The 15,282-nt window shown below is 30.4% G+C and overlaps 1 protein-coding gene across 1 annotated transcript in view; it reads right to left on the bottom strand.

Moving 5' to 3' along the window:
* LOC118184127 (uncharacterized) overlaps positions 1-1,610 on the bottom strand; it is a 68,857-nt gene extending 67,247 nt beyond the window's left edge. The window contains exon 1 of the mRNA XM_035353777.2: positions 1,392-1,610. The gene's annotated coding sequence lies outside the window, so the exon portion shown is untranslated. The remainder of the gene's footprint in view (positions 1-1,391) is intronic.
* Between the last annotated feature and the right edge of the window lie 13,672 nt (positions 1,611-15,282).

Genomic DNA, 15,282 nt, shown 5'->3' with positions numbered 1-15,282 from the left:
GGTAAACAAAATACATTACCATAAATTAAGAATTTCATTAAGTGAATTATTCTTGGTGCAAATAGAAAAAAGGGTGCCAAGATCAGTTTTCAATTTCTCGTCAAGTTTCTCATTAAATTTTACGAGATATTACATTAAGGCATAATTTGAGTCGTATACCAATTTTTTTTGCATATTTTGATTTTACCATTCCCCAAAAAGTCCGATTTAGCGTCAAAATACCTATGTTAAAACAGCCCTATATATATAGTATATATCCTAAATCGTGCTTTTGAGATATGAAAAACGCAAATCAAATCTCATCAATCAGTCTAATAAAACGGAAGATATAGAACTGTCCTTTTTTTGTGCGCAGAGTGTACCTAAACAATCAGTAACATATGCCTATATTTTATTCAAGATGCATACTAGAGTATCATGCATGGTAATCTTCCAAGGTTTTAAATTGAGTTTCCAAGTTTATTCTTTTAGAAGTAGAGATTTTAATGGCGAGGCAACACGAATTCTGGGTACATTCATTTCGTGGGTTTGATATAACATGATTTTAGATGCACACGTTATTTTGATTTGGTTTATGTGATTATGGCAAAGCCTCGAGTGTTATTTGCCTAAGGGGAGGGATGCCTTCATGGAGGACTTTCTAAGTATACACGGTACACTACTAAAAACTACTAAACTGGGAAAACCACTGAAACGCCCATGCAGCCAGTCTGTTCGCCAGATTCGAACCTCGGACCGAACTACCAGTGCTCAGCGACTTTATCGCTCGGCCACTGGCGAGCCCTACGATTCTTGGAAGAAAACGTAAAACTTACATTAAATGCTGTGCTGCAATGTGATTAATGTTATATACTTATAAATACGTATTATATACTTATAAATCATGCCACTGTATTAAGGCTTATTACTACAAAAAGTTTTCTAAAATGGGGAAGTAAGTCTCATAAATGTAAAGGTAATAAAAGTAATAGTACATACAAAATTGCAAGTCTCTTTAAATAAGTACTTTCAGAGTTTAGTATCAAGTATTAGTTAACCAAATTTCAGTTCCAAACATTAGGCAACAAATTTTAAAATGTTCATGCAGTCATTATAATTAATCTTGTTAAGTTATGGGAAAAGATGTTAAATAATGCTATTTTGGCATTCTCGTCAAGCTTCATTTTCTTAATTTTTTAATGAAAAAAATCAAAATCACCCGCACGCTTATGCGGAAATGAATAATTAAGAGTCTATGGAAAAAAGAAAACTATAAAAGTTATAAATTTCAGATTTGCAATTCCACGTATATACTTACGGTATTTCACATTCAATTTAAAATATTTTATCAATAATCTACTGAGACATGCTTTTAAGATCATAAAAATAAATAAAATGAGATTTTAACTTACCAGAGAAGAATATTAATAAACCTTTGATGATTTTAAATCTGCGCTGCAGATTATTTTATTATAGAAAGGAATATTAAGACAAGTTTATAAATGCCAAATAAGGCAAACGACGTTAAGTAAGAAATTTATTTTCTAATATCCACATATCTAAATGAATGCAATGCAATGATTACAGTTACATTGACAGTTACAAATAAATGAAACTAAGATTTTCGCAAATTTTTGAGGTCACAGCAGTATTTCTTCTAATAACAACGTCAAGCCTTTTCGTTAGAGACAAACTGCATCAACTGGCGAAATAATTTCATTGTTTTGTGAGACATTCAAAATTAAGCGCACAGCTAAAAATTATCATTCATATTTTTACTTCCTTGTACGAAGTAAAAAGGAAGTATTGTAAAATTTCGGGTACCATATTTCAACGAAAATATACATTTTGATCGCCATCGAATGCAATTTAACGATGTTTTTGTGTGACATCTGTACGTAAGGACAGAATAAAGGACTCTTTTCCCCACAAAAAATTATAAAACTGATTTTAAATGAATTTTGATGAGATTTTTTTTCGTGGCGTCTGTACGTACGTACATATCTCACGTAACTCAAAAACGAGTAGCCTCAGAACATTGAAATTTTGTATATAGGACTACCATAACATGCAGATGTGCATCTCCCATTTTAGTTACAATCGTCTGAAAACGTGTATAAATATATATATCTATATCCACTCGGTTACTCGGTTTTTCACTCAGTTTCTTTATTCTTTCTTATATGTTTGTAAATTGCGCTTCTTTTGCTTTAAAAAGGATTGAATTATGTTGTTCTGGTTGAGAGTTTTCTGCCTCTAGTTAACCTGCATCTAATTTGCGGAATTTTCAACAATTAAACGTTTTTTTAAGTGAGGCTAAGCCTAAGTTTTGATACCATAGCAGCCATGTTTGTTTTTATTTGAAACTTAGCAGAATAATGGATTTGTTGCTAATCTAGAGAAACTAAGCTTCGGAACAACAAAGTAACGTCTTTTTTGTTATTGCGAATTAAATTATGCTTAATTCATTCTGGAATTATCGTTTAAGTTATTAGCTTGCTTTTGCGTAGAAACTGAATTTTAATTGTAAAAAATTACTGTTTTAATTGTTTTAACTCTACTTGTTGTTTTATGTTTTTCTATATCTTTTCAATTTTAATGAAAATATTTTGAATTTTTATGGACTTTTGCCTTGTCGCGAAGTAAGAATTGAATTAATTAGTAGCGTATGCGCATTAGGTATAGTGCGCTGAATCGTCCGCGAAAAACTGTTTCTTTTTCATTTGTTTAATTTCTTTTATACATCGTTTTAGATTTATTATAGTATTTGAATAGAAGTTATGATAATTCTTCAAATGGTATAATTTTTGTGCTCCCTGATTTATAAAATGAATGAGATGTAACCTGTTAAGTGTAGTGCCGAAGTGTCGCTGTGGTAAATAAATATAGTGAACTTATAGAGTGCATTTATTCTATTGTGATTTATGTGCTATCGACGAAGTAGATTTCTTAATTCAAAATTCATTAACTGTTAATTCAATATGTTTAAATCAAATATAGGAAAATTTCTTATAATTTAATCTTCCGTACAAGGAAGTCATATGGTGTACAAATCAGATTTTTTATTTTCAACTTTGCAACGAATGTGTTAAGTAATCAAAATAAAATATTGAAATATGTGTGTAGATATAATACCAATTACATTATGGACAAATATTATCGCAACTGAGGAAGAAAGTAAAATTAATAATAAATAAAAAGTGAAAGATTTCAGATTTCAGAAACACTTGTAATAACTACTGTAAATATATATTTAAAATATAAAATCTAGCTTTCAAATAATAAATTAATAGCCCTTTAACGCCTGTCTTCATTCTAAAAATAACAGAGCAATAAATTTTCTAACCAAATGAAAAAGATCCGTCATCTAATCTGTATTACTTACTTATCGATCAAGTCTGAACCCAACAAGTGTACATTAAACTGTCATGTGATCTGAAATGGAATTTGACATGAAAGGGTAATTGCGTCGCAACTCCCTTTTCTTCTGTCTTCCCTTCTGCCTCCAGAGGCTTGTGTCGCTTTGCCGCAGAGTTTACTTTTCCAATTTCCCTCTCATGTGGATTGGTGGGAGATCCTCGGACCCGTCTTCCCGGGGGCGTAATGGCAGACCGCACATTGAGTTGAACAGTGTTAAACGAATGTCGCATACTGCGCATGCCCAGAAACAAATTTGGCGTAATTATTATGTTGGCGCGATTTGAAAAGAGGATAAATACCGTATGTGGTAGATATACCGCCATCTGATTGTAAACAAATCCGGCGTTTAAGTTTTCGTAGAGTATATGTGCAATGTAAAGTAATTACTGTGTAAAATTAGATTTTTTTCCCGTACTGCTCCAACAACTGGAAAGTTGAACGATACGATCACGTTTAAATTCGATTGAAGAGTGCAAAAAATGGGTAAAGGAAGTCAGCGTAAATGTAGATGCTCCAGTGGATAGCGCGAGCTTCAAACCAAATGCTATTGCAAGATTGCTTTCAGGTATGTATATATTTTCCCATTTCAGTAAATTTGATATGTTACATGTGCAATATGTAATATATTGCATTTTAACACATATACAGTTCATTAACATTTTTTAACATTTCCTAAATTTCTATATAATGTAGCATTAAGAAAGATGTTTTAAGAAATAATTTGTTTCCTTACGGTTTTAATTTTTTCGAAAAGAAACATCATTTTAGAGAAACTTCAAGAAGAGAGTTATTAGTATATAAAGCGTAATTTTATTACAGCTAAAACTGATGCAAGGTACTTGAGTCTTTTATCTCAAAATGTGCTGAAATGTTTTGGTTGAAGTTAATATGATATAAAATAACGTAATGAATTGTGGTATAACTGTAAAGAATTGGTAAAAATAAAATATAATTAGTTCAAATTTACTTAACTCCTTATATTATCAAATATCTATTGAATAGAAAAATCTGTTGAAATATTAAATGTAACAAGTTCTATTTTTAAAAGGCAGATGATTGTACAGCATGTAGGAATTGATGATGATTTTTAATAATCCTAAAGTAATAGTAAAGTCAACAATAAAGTATATTTTGATGTATGTAATTTTCATCAATGATTACATAACATTGCACTTTAATATAAAGTATGCTTGGATTGTTTTCATGTATGCTATATATTATTGCAAATTAGTTCTTCATAAAATTGTATATTTCTGCAGTGAAAAAGTATGTATGCGATCATGCAAGTTGTAGGAAAACATATACGTGTACCAGGGCCATACATGTAACATATACCAGGAAGACAAGATAACAATCTGTCAATCATCATTTGCTGACTGTATCTGCCAAGCTGACTACACAGACTATAGTAGCCAAAGATAAGTTGTAGAAGGTGTGTTTCAGAATTGAATATATGAATTAAAGTTAGTAGGATAATTATTCTTAACTAAATAGTAAAATTTAAATAAAATAAAGATAAAACCCCTTATTTCATTTTTTATAAATTCTCTTATTATTATGATGTGATTTCACAACCATTGACCTTCTCCTATTGTTAAATAATTCATTCAGCGCTGAACAACATATTATTTTATTGGTATAAAAAATAATATATTTTGTGTGTATGACCAAGTTATGATCTAAGATTTTTCAATACTTGAATCATCCTTTTAAAGATTTTTATAATTTTTTTTTTTTTTTTTAATTTCAGGCATTGGCACAGTGAATGGCAGCTGAAAAATGTTGACCCTTGTTTCTGGAAGTGAAATGTTAGATGTAAGTAATGATGTCTGAGACCCTTATCACACAGCATTTGTTTCACATGAACAACTTGTTTCGGACAATTGTTCTGCCTGGTTTACTATTGAAAGAAAGACATGCGACTTTTTCCTTCCTTTCTAAAAAAATTGCAAATTGTTCGTTTTCAATCAATCATATATCAGCTTGTTTGTAATGGAGAACCAGTTTCCCATGTTAACCCCAAAGTGATCTATGATAATTGGCTGTTGTGACAAAGCAGAAAAATTGTTCCAAACAGTTGTTCTTCCGAAACAAACCGACGTGTGATAGCATCCTTACTGTTAATAATACTGTGAAGCACTTAATTGTATGCTTTGCTAATGAATATATACTAGGCAATTGTGGTTATTATGAAAGAGGTGAAATTTCAAATACAATTGTTTCAGTTACAATTATTACAGACATTATTTAATTTTGTAATAATGCTAATTAAAAATATGAATTAAGAAAATGCAAAAGTTAGTGTATAAGCATACTAAGTAGTTCAGAGTAAGACTTGTACTTAATTTATAGTAAGCACTCATTCACACATATGATGACTCGTACACTGATATAAATTTAGTATGCTTTTATACAGTTTACATGTCTTCTATATTCAGATTTGAATCATCATCTGCCAACAAATTCAGTTAATCAGGCATTGTTGACTTTATTAGTTTCTTGCAGATGTATGAACTTTGGAAACATTTTTTATATTTAGTATAGTTTTTGTTTGCATTTTAGGTTTTCACATAATATCAACTAGAAACATTACCTCTTCATTTTAAAGGTCAAAGAGATAAAAAAAAATTAATTAGTTAATATCATACCTAAAATGTTCTTTTATTACACAACTATTACTTAAGCCATCCAAATGGGCGCAATAATTTTATAATACTTTTATTTAATTTTCCAGTATATGTTATTGAAGCCATTCAAATCCCACTTGGGCATTTTCAAGCATATTAGTTGTTGAATATTATGTCTGACTGTAAACACACAGGCAAAGTATGTATAATTATTATGTAATTTAACATATCTTTCCTTCAAATATTTCTTTAAAATTACAGGAGACAGGCATACATTTGAGCTTTGATTAACAGACTTAGTGTAGTCGCCATGACGGATAAGAAAACAGATGAATAATAGACCACCCATAATCACCAACATATAATGCAAGGATTTGAGAATAACGATTGTTTATTAGCATAATAGTGCACTGAATATTAGATATAAAAAGTATAGAACTGAAAGATTTGTCACGTATCATCTTTGCTTATTATTATATATATATTGAAAATAAACAGTCTGCTTCTGCAACAGAATAAATATCGAGTGTCTTGAAATGTTTTGTATACCTGGAGCTTTACAGTTCAGTAAATTATACAAAGAGCAGTATATAGAATGATTATCAGGTCTGCACAGAAATTTTTAATGGAAAATTCTTGTGTATAGATTTAGTTGATATTTCGTATCTTGTATACAGATTTAGTTGATATTTTGCAAGACACGGCAATATTTCAGACTTTTATTCTAATTACTGTGACAAAACAATTGTAGTATATTACATTATGTAGCTTATATTAATAATTTTCATACGTGTATATGTAATATTTTGGCAGGCACAGGAATGACCAAAGCTTGACAATATAACTACATCATAGGCCGGGCATTGTGATGGCTGGATAGAAGGTTGCAAAATGACGACAAAGAAGGATTTAGCTGTTTAGATCCCACATCTTTATTCAATTCTCCGAGCAGATCATTTTGCATTTAGATGAAATTCTCAAAATTATATATTCAATATTGATTTAAAGTAAGTAAGATTAAATTTAGACTTTACGTCATATCTGCGTTAACAAACGAAAGAACAAGATGGGAGGAGCAGCTGCAAGGTCTTGTAGCAGCGGTAGAAGAAAGCAGTCTGACGAAAAATGGCACATATTCAGTATGTGTACTAGCAGTTATATAACATGCCAGAATGTTCTCGAAAGTACTGGTCTAGGGTAAGATCCTGAAACTGCAGTAAGTTAATTATAGGTTGCATGCTCGCGCAGAGCAAAACCACTGTATTTTCTATATTTTACATGTATGTAATACATATTCTTTGTGTCTTGGTGAATACATTCTACCTCGTAATAGAAACTGACGATCAAAAGATTGATGAATATTTAATAATTTTGATGAGATTATCTAGGAAAGTAAAATAGTTTATAACGTATTAAATGTGGTTTTCCAGAATGTTTCCTAGCATAGTTTTTAATCTCAGACTAAATGATACACATTATCTGGAAGTTCATATTCTTGTGTCATAAAGTATGCTTTATTGTAATTAGTCTTAGATTGTAAAGTTTAATTTATGAAAATATGATGAGTTAAAAATGTATTGCAGATATTAAACTAGATTTTAATTATATGCAATTTTGAAATTTTAGAGATATTGCTTCATGTAATTATTTTTAATGTTTTTATTAAATTCTTAATTAATGCTATTATGCATGCATTAGAAAGTGAAATGAAATAATACTTAGGGATATCATTTGGCTGAATTCTGTTGTTTCTCAGTTAAACTATTCTGCATTCAAAAAATTACTCAAGGATTCTCACGAATACCAGCTCAAACAGTTCCGAAGTATTTCTGCAAAATATACGTAATTACTTAAGAATTGTATATTTTTGATATTTTTTTAGCCTTTACAAGTTACTGCCAAAATTATTTTGTAAATCAGAAATCTTCGAGGGGATTAGTGTGTCACATAGTTACCCTGGTGCCACACTATAACACTGAAATTGATAGATGTATAATTGAATGGTTAATCAAAAATGTCTAATTCCTCTTTTATGATATTTCAAGAATTTATACTACTGAAACAAGAAATATTGGTACATTAACATTTTATTAATATTCATTGTGTATTTGTTATGATGCATGTATTAATGTCATTACAAGTTAGCATTTGGTAATGTTTGTTTCAACAATTTAGGTTTTGATGAAGTGCTACAGAGATTATCCTTAAAGAATGCGTGCAGGCTAACCACCAACAAAAGATATTAAAAGAGCAATGAAAATGAAGATTTAACTATAAAGAAAACTCTGACTAATATTATTACTCATAACACTTAATTGTTTCATATTATTGTAAATTTATGTGAGTTTTCCTGTATTCTGTTTATTTTGCAGCTTATGTAAATTCATGTATGTTTTCATTCTTGCTCTGTCATGCATTTCATACAATAATCGTTTGTTGTGCATATTAATTATATGTGTATATTACATCATTGAATTACTGTATTTGAATTTTAATAAACCTTTTTACCATTCAGTAGTACTTTTCCATAAAACTCTGAACATTCTAAACATCCCATATCACTGATCCTTGATTCTAAATAATGCTTGAGTTTACTTAATTCATGTATTAATAATGAATTTGAAAAATAATACAATAGTAACATATTTTGAGGTAAAACAAATACTGCTCAATTGGACATTTTAAAATGTTTTTTTCTTTTAATAGAGGAATATTTTTTAAGGATTTAATAATTAGTATTTGAATATTGTATTAATATATGATTAATAAGTATATGAATATATTGTGTGTAATGAATAAGTAAGGCAATGAATAAATTTTGAACAATAATTTCATATGAGGAAATATGATCTGCCTGGGTTAAAAAATTAATCTTTAAATGCTATTTATGAGATTATATGGCTGAAATCTGTAGCCCAAAAGCAGTTGAAGCAACCCACGCCCAAAAAAGAAGACATTTTAAATAGTTTCTTCCAAAACTTGAAATATTTAAACATTACACGACCCTAAATTTCTAATGAATTTAAAATACTCATTTCATTCAGTTTAGCTACTGGCCATTATATGAGATTTTCCTATGTTATTAAAATGTTCCTCATGATTTTTTGACCACAAATGTTCTGCCCTCATAACTAATGATGATATAATAAGCATGAAGTAGACTTCAGCGTAAGGAATATGGAACTATATATTTTGCTCTTTGTTTATTAATTAGCTTACTTTTAAAAAATTCATATCATATAGTAAGTAATATTCATAATTTTTCTCATTTTCTTAATATTTCATTGAAGTATTTAAATGTTAATTTAATTAGCAATACCTAATAATGTCAAATGCATATATTATTATACAGAATGGGATTCTGACCATAACACTTGGGCAAAGTGATATACATGTTAATTTTTCATTAAGTTTCTGTGTTATGCTTTTTACTCTCTACACAGTGTTTAATTTTTAATTATTATTTTTTATTATTTGTAGGACCTAAGGTCCTACAAATAATAAAAAATAATAGTAATACCAGAAAGTGTGACTTTCTTATATTATCCAACAGGAGACCTATGTTCACATCTTATATTCTGAATTTACAGTTTTCTTTTGTAGATGACAGACACCATATATTCCAAAGAAATTAACATGCTGCTGGATATATGCATGTGTTTTTCATATTTACAGCTGTTGCATGTGATGTTATGTAATCGGGTAAAAAATGAAAGAATTAAGTTTATTGACACCAAAACAAATGCATACTTCGATATAAAGGCTGCATAAAAATGAAAATGGCTAAATTAAAATAGTGAATTGAGGTTGTAGAGTTCTCAATTATTTTTATTAACCAGCTATTTTATGATAATTAGCTTTTCTTTCTTCCTTTCCATTTTCCTGCCAGAATGCTAATTTTGAGTGTATTCGTATGAGGTAGAAAGCAGTAGTATTGAAAGGAAGAGGTTTTAGGTGGTAGAATCTATTTGAATATCATACTACAATATTAGGTCTGAGATAATTTGTGCAGTTTCTTTCTGTGTAGCCTTCAGACTAACTAAATTTACTTAGTTGAATTAATTTCATGACTTTTGATTTATGCCATAAATGCTGGCTGATTCTGTATGAACAAGCTGTGCACTCTGTTAATTTGTCCGAGTCTATAAAAAGGTTTTTTTACACCTATTCCAAACCTCTGTTGTAATTTCCAAAACGTAACGAGAAGTCGCTTAAGTTTTCCAGAGTTCTCACACAGTACATATTACCAAAGTGGGTGAAACTCGTATAAGGTGTAAGAAAGACCGAAAGGAGATTTATTAAATCAAGAAAAGTAATCGGTGGAAAGGGCATGTAATCTTAATAATGAAAAATCGAATTTTACACCAAATATTCAAACTTTTGTAAATGTTTTATATTTAATTAGCGAGAGTTAAAAATAAAAATTACCTTTATATTCATAACATAGGTTACATTCTGTTAATTTCCCATAAATAAACATAAAGAATACATTGACAAAATCATTGTACTAAGCTATTTTGGTAAAATAAAATCTATTTTCATTGTACTTCAAATTTAGTTTGTTTTCATGAAATTCTTTTATTAAACATTAACTTATACTTGATAATCAATCTTCAAGTTCGAAAATAAGTTAACTGTAATTACATTTGTTTTATGATCAAATATTTTAATTTGGCATTTGAGCATTTCTAATGGCATTTCTTTTTCTGTTTGACATCTCTGCTCTGTTAAGGTTATAACCAGTTAAATTGTTACTGTGTCTCTGAAAAATCAACAGCATTCTTAAACACCATTTAAAAATATTTCTGTGTGTAGTATTTTATCAGTAGAATTTTTTCTAAATAAATTCAGAAGTTGTTATGGAAACATTTGAAAGTACATGTCTTGAAAGAGAAACAGTATTCGTAATGTTTAGTCAATTATGATATATTAACAGCTATCATAACTTTGCATGTATGTTGTATGCATTATATATATATATATGCATAAAGACCCAATTTTGGCAATAAGCAGAGCTGTTACAAAATAATCACGAAGTCTAATGGAACGTACTCGTCACACATACTCGGGGGAAATCAAATTTATGTACGCATTTGCCAGTCTTAAAGAATTTTTGGATGGCATTACAAATGTATCAATTTCTTATTAATATAAAATCATTTGTTAATATTAAAGAAAAATTTATTTATTAACTTACTAAGCCAGCTAAATCATATACTGAAATATGTGTTTCTGCAGATATTCAGAACTTCCGGAACTACGAGTACATTCACAGTTACAAAATATGTAAAATATTGTGAAATATGTTTCTTTTAAATGCTTGGAATATTCGGAAAAATATCTAAATTCAAAGAAATGGTAAAATACGTTTCACTTTCAGATTCTTTGTTATTTATTTGATTATATCACCATTAATAACAATGTTCACCCCCCAGAATAAAAATATATTGTTTATGTACTGAAGTCTTGGTTTGTTTCCCTTGACAAGTCAATTAATCTATCATCATTGACAATAGCTACCTTTTAAATAATTTTAATTTTGGTACTTAAAAGGTTTGCATTTCAAAATAATATTTCTATGCAGCTTTTAAATAATTTTTAATGCAACAGAAATCTAAATAACATATTTTCCACTGCAGTGGAATTCTAAATAACTTCAAATGCTGACTAAAATTCATTCCAACAATTCATCGCTTTAAATTTCTGTTCCTTGCAGATGATACAGGAAAAACCTTTTCTAATAATATATTTCTAATTCTACCAGGAATTATTGATAAATAACCCGATGAAAAAATTGATACAGGCATAGATGGAGATGTAAATAATTATTACGAAATAATGTGAAGCAGTGTTTGCATTCAAAATGTAAGATGTTATACTTATGAAATTCTGCACTTTACTTTGGAACTGTACGAAGTTTCGCTCAGAAAAAGACTGAAATTTAGGATATATTAGTTGAATATTTATTCGTTACACTTTTAAGGAATAAAAACAATTCAGAATTTACCATACGTTCCATTCGTACATACGTAAAAAATATAGCAAGTGTTTGCAAATAACATTCAAGAAATTTTACAATTTCTTAATGCTGTTTATTTAATTCTTTTAAATAAGAAATAAAAGCGCGAATATACGTTAACAAACTAAGCGGGTTGGTGTTGGTGTATTTAATTATGGCAAAGCACACGAGGGCTATCTGCCTAAAGGGAGGGATGCCTTTCGTGGAGGACTTTCTAAGGGAAACTGGCTCGTATACACGTTACACATGGGGAAAACCACGAAAACGCCCATGCAGCCAGCCCGTTCGCGGGATTCGAACCTCAGACCGAACTACCAGTGTTCAGCGTCTTTACCGCTCGGCCGCTGGTGGGCTCAAACTAAGCGGGAAAATCAAGTTTACATTACTGAGAATTATAACATGTAAACAAATTACATCTTTTAAAAAAAAAAAAAAAAAAAAAAAAAAAAAACGAATTATTATGCACAATATATGGTAACAATTATTAAATGCACTGTTAGACAAATTAAAATGAAACATATATTAGAAAAATAAGCAAGTGCAATCGGTATGAACGTTAAAATAACTAATAAACAAAGTGCCACAACATTGAAGTTGTAAACATCACGCGACCACACTCGACAGCCACCTTAGAGATTCTTTGTCACGAATAAGCTAGCGTAGGGTTGCTTTTAGTCGCCAATATTTCTTTCCGCGCAAAGGTACACCATCAAGCATGCGCAGTAAGCGAAATTCGCTTAACACTGTTCAACTCAATGTGCGGTTTGCCAATACGCTTCCCGGGGTCCATCAAAATTGGGGGCGAAACTGAGCTAAATCTCGCTGTCACCTGAATGGTGCTTAAGGCTGTTGCCACGGGCAGGCGTAATCTAGCGCCCCTTGCCACGAGGAATATCGTGGACTTAAGTTGACGTCAGATAATGTTAAGCAAGTGAGCATAAGCAACAACAGGGACGGAAATTTTACCTCCATGCCTTCTCTGGGATTTGAACCCGGGCGCTTCGGTACGGCAGTCAGAGTCATTAACCACTTTCCCATCTGAAAAATGTTTAGTATTTCATTAATCTGTTTTCCCTTCTTGTTATTTTTGAATGAAAGATTAGAGCGATTTGAAAAACATTTACGATTCGCATTGGAGAAAACATAGAATTTGTTCAATCTTAATCGCGTCCAAATTTCCTTCTTTTTAAAGGAAGGTTTAATAACGGAAATTATTTTTTATAAATTTAGAACTTCAGTTAAGTAATTTTCAGAAATACTATCTATTAAAATGATGCGCAATATAACATTAAATCGTTAAGAAAAAAAAATATAAAATACAGTACAATTCCGATTATCCGAACTTCGACTATCCGAATCGCTGATTATCCGAATCACTCTCGGAATTTAAGAAAAAAATTAAGACTAAAAAAATTAAGAGTGTGGCCACATGCAACTTCTCATTGTCAAGCGGATGCGCGATTCGGCTGCCCGAAAATGGATGAATACAGTGAAACAGCTTACTTTGACCGAGCAAACCAATGACTTTCAGCACTTGTAAGTATTCTAGAGTATCCTGTGCGTAAAAGCGTTGCTTTTTCATTTTAATTAATTAAAACCGTTTTTTCTTTAAAAATAGTTTTCTTCTACCATTTTCAACATACAATGCATAGTATAATTGTTGTCCTACGATGGCTTCTTTACTCTAAATATTGGCCTGAATTAGAAAAACTTGGGCTGGTACAGTTAGCATCTGATAATTGTATATTCATTTATAATGATACCAAAGACATTTTTATATTGTGTTTGTATGTTGATGATTTAGCTGTATTCTGTAATAATAAAGAAATGCTTGAAAATATTGTTTCTAAAATAAAAAATGTATTTCAGTTATATGAAAATACTAATTCAAAATTTGTTAGGATATGCTAGAGAAAGAAAAGGATATCGTATTTATGATATAGCAAGTAACAAAATAATTGAAGAACGATCAGTTAAATTTAACGAATCTTTAAAGGGTAGTAATTATATAGGAAAAAATAAAACCTTAGAAACTTGGGATATTGAAGAATTAGAAAGAAAGGGAAACGAAGTAGATCAAAAACCACGCTCTGCTACCATTTGTTGTTCAGAGGCCAATATTTAGAGTAAAGAAGCCATCGTAGGACAACACACTTTATTTACATGAATAATGAATAAAGATATCACACAGGAAATCATATTGAGTATCACACAGCAAATAACATATCAGCATCTCCCTACGCTCGAAGCTCGAATGACGGATGTGTCGGTAGAAGAGACAGCTGCGCCATCATAATTAATATGCATGCGCATAAGAAAAAACGTTCGCTCGCCTCAACCCAACAGTAATTAATTAAAGTGTACATAGAATCTTTCTTCGAAAAAAATCCAATTATCCGAATGGGGTCCTGTCCGAATTGATTCGGATAACTGGATACAACTAATTCTAATAATTCTACTGTAATTGGATACAACTAACTAGCTTAATTTAAAAATCTGAGTTTTAATTAAAATTATTCTAACCGTAAATCTGTGTCTTTTTCTACCCACATGTATTCAGAAACTGAGAAGCAGAGATAGACGCCATTTTCGGCAGAATAAATGTCTTTCAAGACGCAGCTATACTAACTTAACCGCAGTTCTAAACTCAGCGTATTTTACCCTAACCTTTTACATGCTTAAACACCGATCGTAGCTACATAGAACTTCGCAAGACAAAATTAAGCCACGAAATCGAATGGTACGACATTATCGAAGGCGACTGCCATAAGATGTCCTAAATGTTTGACGCAACTAGACTTTATCAGCGTGCACTGTGACACGAGTCCAACCAATCTCGTACTTTAGTGGCGGAATATGTAAATGAGAATCGAATTGCCGTGGAAGGAACAAGTTTGCATCAAGTTATGTTGCAGAGAAGGGTTTTGAATGTATTTCTAGGAGAAGTTTTAAAATAATTCGTTAATGTTTGCTTTTTCAAGTCTCTGTACTTTTCTTAAATTTTATTTTCTTCGCGCAAGTAGTAATTGTATCTTGTTATAGGCTGAATAGATGTGCTCTCTCATTAATTATTTTAGAAGTTAATTATCATTGTTATCCCAAAGGAGCCGTTTGCCTAGAAGGGCTATTAATTTCGTTTTGGCATTTTGCGTTGATTCACCATAAACGGCGAATCACTTTTTAAATTGTTGTAATCAAATATTAGAGTCCTGCATTATATTTAAAGAAATTAAGTAA

The sequence above is a fragment of the Stegodyphus dumicola genome, chromosome 12 (assembly GCF_044657685.1).
Source record: "Stegodyphus dumicola isolate Sdum_Otavi_A_Nest chromosome 12, ASM4465768v1".
Classification (NCBI taxonomy): Eukaryota; Metazoa; Arthropoda; class Arachnida; order Araneae; family Eresidae; genus Stegodyphus; species Stegodyphus dumicola.
This window is presented reverse-complemented; position numbering and strand designations above follow the sequence as displayed.